This window comes from Pygocentrus nattereri, chromosome 3 (assembly GCF_015220715.1).
Source record: "Pygocentrus nattereri isolate fPygNat1 chromosome 3, fPygNat1.pri, whole genome shotgun sequence".
Lineage (NCBI taxonomy): Eukaryota > Metazoa > Chordata > Actinopteri > Characiformes > Serrasalmidae > Pygocentrus > Pygocentrus nattereri.
In genome coordinates this window covers 1,835,036-1,840,035 of record NC_051213.1, presented here as the reverse complement: position 1 = coordinate 1,840,035, position 5,000 = coordinate 1,835,036, and the positions used below count along the sequence as shown (strand labels likewise).

General features: G+C 43.1%; 1 protein-coding gene across 1 annotated transcript in view; it reads right to left on the bottom strand.

Moving 5' to 3' along the window:
- atp6v0cb (ATPase H+ transporting V0 subunit cb) overlaps window positions 1-5,000 on the bottom strand; it is a 14,548-nt gene that overhangs the window by 8,769 nt on the left and 779 nt on the right. The window lies entirely within an intron of this gene.

The following is a 5,000-nucleotide window of genomic DNA, read 5'->3' as shown; positions in this document are numbered from 1 at the left end:
GTCAGACAGTAATCAGATAACGGAGAAACTCCAGGTCTACAGGAGTCAGACAGTAATCAGATAACGGAGAAACTCCAGGTCTACAGGAGTCAGACAGTAATCAGATAACGGAGAAACTCCAGGTCTACAGGAGTCAGACAGTAATCAGATAACGGAGAAACTCCAGGTCTACAGGAGTCAGACAGTAATCAGATAACGGGGAAACTCCAGGTCTACAGGAGTCAGACAGTAATCAGATAACGGGGAAACTCCAGGTCTACAGGAGTCAGACAGTAATCAGATAACGGGGAAACTCCAGGTCTACATGAGTCAGACAGTAATCAGATAACGGGGAAACTCCAGGTCTACATGAGTCAGACAGTAATCAGATAACGGGGAAACTCCAGGTCTACATCAGTCAGACAGTAATCAGATAATGGGGAAACTCCAGGTCTACAGGAGTCAGACAGTTATCAGATAATGGGGAAACTCCAGGTCTACAGGAGTCAGACAGTAATCAGATAATGGGGAAACTCCAGGTCTACAGGAGTCAGACAGTAATCAGATAATGGGGAAACTCCAGGTCTACAGGAGTCAGACAGTAATCAGATAATGGGGAAACTCCAGGTCTACAGGAGTCAGACAGTAATCAGATAATGGGGAAACTCCAGGTCTACAGGAGTCAGACAGTAATCAGATAACGGGGAAACTCCAGGTCTACAGGAGTCAGACAGTAATCAGATAACGGGGAAACTCCAGGTCTACACGAGTCAGACAGTAATCAGATAACGAGGAAACTCCAGGTCTACACGAGTCAGACAGTAATCAGATAACGGGGAAACTCCAGATCTACAGGAGTCAGACAGTAATCAGATAATGGGGAAACTCCAGGTCTACAGGAGTCAGACAGTAATCAGATAATGGGGAAACTCCAGGTCTACAGGAGTCAGACAGTAATCAGATAATGGGGAAACTCCAGGTCTACAGGAGTCAGACAGTAATCAGATAATGGAGAAACTCCAGATCTACATGAGTCAGACAGTAATCAGATAATGGGGAAACTCCAGGTCTACATGAGTCAGACAGTAATCAGATAATGGGGAAACTCCAGGTCTACATGAGTCAGACAGTAATCAGATAATGGGGAAACTCCAGGTCTACATGAGTCAGACAGTAATCAGATAATGGGGAAACTCCAGGTCTACAGGAGTCAGACAGTAATCAGATAATGGAGAAACTCCAGGTCTACATGAGTCAGACAGTAATCAGATAATGGGGAAACTCCAGGTCTACAGGAGTCAGACAGTAATCAGATAATGGGGAAACTCCAGGTCTACAGGAGTCAGACAGTAATCAGATAATGGGGAAACTCCAGGTCTACAGGAGTCAGACAGTGATCAGATAACGGGGAAACTCCAGGTCTACATGAGTCAGACAGTAATCAGATAACGGGGAAACTCCAGGTCTACATGAGTCAGACAGTAATCAGATAATGGGGAAACCTGGACCTGGAGTTTCCCCATTATCTGTTTACCCAAGTGCAAGAAAACGTGCTGATCAGATTACTGACAAAATCTGATTTTCTGCAGTTATGGGATTATTAAGTTAATGTAAACGCACTCAGTGTTTATTCGTCCGTCTGCTCGTCTGTACTTGCTCCACTCCATCCAGTTAGCATCACAGAAAAGCTGGATAATGATGTCAGTTCTGTATGAGGGGCGGAGTTAGGAGTGTCGTACAGACAGCTGTCAATCAAGCTCATCAGTCACACCCACACAGTTCTCAGACGGGTCTGATCAGCGCTTTTTCAGCTGTTTTATCCCATTTATATCTTATATTTATCATTGAAGCTTTGCTGGATGTTTAATATAAAAACTCACACATACAAACATTTAACATCGTACTCTGCGTTTCCCGCATCTTTAAAGAGTTAGAACTGTAGGTTAGGAGAAGAAAAAAGTTCAACGTAAGAAAATTATTTACATTTATTTACATTTATTTGGCTATTTATGTGGCTTAAGCCAACTGATGCAAACACATCCAGCTCACACCGTGCTAGCTTATAAAACATGACTGCAATCTAATGACCACCCTGCTGAAAACAGACCACTACAGCCTTTAGGATTAAAGCCCGAGGGTTCTCCTTTCTAAAGGGAACTGGCTTAACGGTCAGAGACAGAGACCACTAGTTTTCCATAGGACCCTTTAGATCCCGGTAGGACACCATCACACGCGCCTGGGTAGACCTTAACACTGGGATGTCACCCCATTAGGACAAACACACAATACCATTCAGGATTATCGGACGCCACCCGGAACCAGCAGAACCTTTTATTTGGTTCTGTGTTGTTTCTAGCAGGGTGTGTAAAACCACTGCGGTCAGATTAGATCATTGTGATCAGGCGATGATGTAATAACTGTGTCAGGCCGCAGACAGGCTGCTATTGATTACTGTACAGTGTAAACATCCTGTGTCTCCTAATGACCGTCCACTGCGGGCGGCCTGCTGATTAGACTGCCCTCCCCCCCTCAATCCTCCTGGCTGTCACAATAAAGACAGTTAAAGCCACAGTTACAGTAAAAACCCCTCTTATCCGGCTGTGCTGGACCAGCCGAGACGTCCGGCCTCTGAACTTCCGCTCCTTCGGTTTTAGCGCTGGAGCTACGAGGCTAATGCAGCTAAGCGTGTTAGCTATTAGCATGGTGCTAACTGGAAAACCTAAATCATCACACCGCCTTCAAGCTGTGCTTCAGTATCTCTAACACGCTTTGGTCACGTGGCGCCTGACGCTGCATGACATACAGTCATGTGCAAAAGTTTGTGCGCCCCGGTCAAACTCCATATCGTGTTGATGGAAGTGAAGATAAGGTGACACTCGTCCACAGAGACACACGTTAATGTTTCCATGCCGCATTTTCTCTTAAGTATTTGCTGACTTCAATTTTTTTTTTTGGGGGGTGGGGGGGGGGCATTAAAAATACAACCTCGTATCTCCAAAATAGTAACTTTACAGGAGAAGCAAAAAACCTACTTTACTTTTAATGGAAGTCAATGGAACCAGAACTTTTCCAATGCCATTTTGGGTTGGTTCTTTTAGGACTCTCATCATAAAATTTACAAACAATGTAAAGAGTAACAGACACTTTCAAATTATGCCAAAAACTGAAAAATGCCAAAAATGGAGATACAAGGTTTTCTTCCGACAGCAACGATATATGGGTGGCATCATCCGGTCAGCGCTCCCCGCCACTGCTGGGCCACGCTCGGAGCACCCAGATTACTCCACACAAGATCTAGCTAGTTTTTCATCTCCTCACACAGGTTTTAAATGTACACTGACTGATTTATGCACAAGTGACTTTTATTTTGAAAAATGAACGGGGACAAATATCCCACGCGCTGAGAGACAAGAAATGAACGAATCAGCTGAATATAAATTGGTCTTGTTGAAAACGTGGCCACCGCTGTAGATTGTTTACATCAGCACAACCAGCCTTATTTACATATTACTGTTAAAACTATTTACTAAACTAACGGACCAGAAAATGATGAACGAAGGAAATGAAGGAAACTGGACTGGGAGCGAGGGAAAGAAGCCTGGAAGCGTTGAACTGAGAAAGAGAGGATCTGAAACCTGCAGGGCCGCCTAAACGACTCAAACCCGACTTCAGACCCAAACTGGTCTCGGCTGATGGACCACGTCTGAGGAACGCCGGTGCAGTTCTTCAGTAATCAGACTGGAAGTTCACACACTGGTGCAGCGCTGTGGTTGCCAGCCCACAGCTGTATATGTGAGCTACACACTATCTAGAACAGCTCATGTATAAACCTTGTGTGTGTGTGTGTAATATTATATTACATTACATTATATAATATACAAAATCTACTACAGTGCCTGGACATCTATTTAAACCCTGGATGTCTATTTAAACCCTGGATGTCTAGTACAGTGCCTGGACATCTATTTATACCCTGGATGTCTAGTACAGTGCCTGGACATCTATTTAAACCCTGGATGTCTAGTACAGTGCCTGGACATCTATTTAAACCCCTGATGTCTAGTACAGTGCATGGACATCTATTTAAACCCTGGATGTCTAGTACAGTGCCTGGACATCTATTTAAACCCCTGATGTCTAGTACAGTGCCTGGACATCTATTTATACCCTGGATGTCTAGTACAGTGCCTGGACATCTATTTATACCCTGGATGTCTAGTACAGTGCCTGGACATCTATTTAAACCCTGGATGTCTAGTACAGTGCCTGGACATCTATTTAAACCCTGGATGTCTAGTACAGTGCATGGACATCTATTTAAACCCTGGATGTCTAGTACAGTGCATGGACATCTATTTAAACCCTGGATGTCTAGTACAATGCATGGACATCTATTTAAATCCTGGATGTCTAGTACAGTGCATGGACATCTATTTAAATCCTGGATGTCTAGTACAGTGCCTGGACATCTATTTATCCACTAGGTATTCAGTAAAATGTGTGTACATTTGTATATATACACACACCAAACTTGATATCTAGTACAATGCATAAATAATGTGTATGTATGTGTGTGTGTGTGTGTGTGTATATATATATAAATAAATATTACACACACACACACACACACACACACACACACATACATACACATTATAGACAGACAGACAGACAGATATCTAGTACAGTGCATTTATTAATCTATACAGTTCATACTACATATCTACATCCACCTCCTAGATGTCAAAGTGAATTGTACTAGATATCTGTACATTACACTTACAAAGACGGTTCTTTAGTAAACAGAACGGTTCTTTTCAGAACCATGAATTCTATACTGAACCAGTTCATGCTTAAATGGTTCTTTCGACTGGTGGAGAATGTGCTGCATGCGGTTCTATATAGCACCAAAAAGATTTCTTCAACTGTTGTGATGTCAGGCTTGTATACAACAGAAGAACCCTTTCTGGTGCTACATAGAACCATTTTGAAAACGGGTTCTATACAGAACCATATACAGC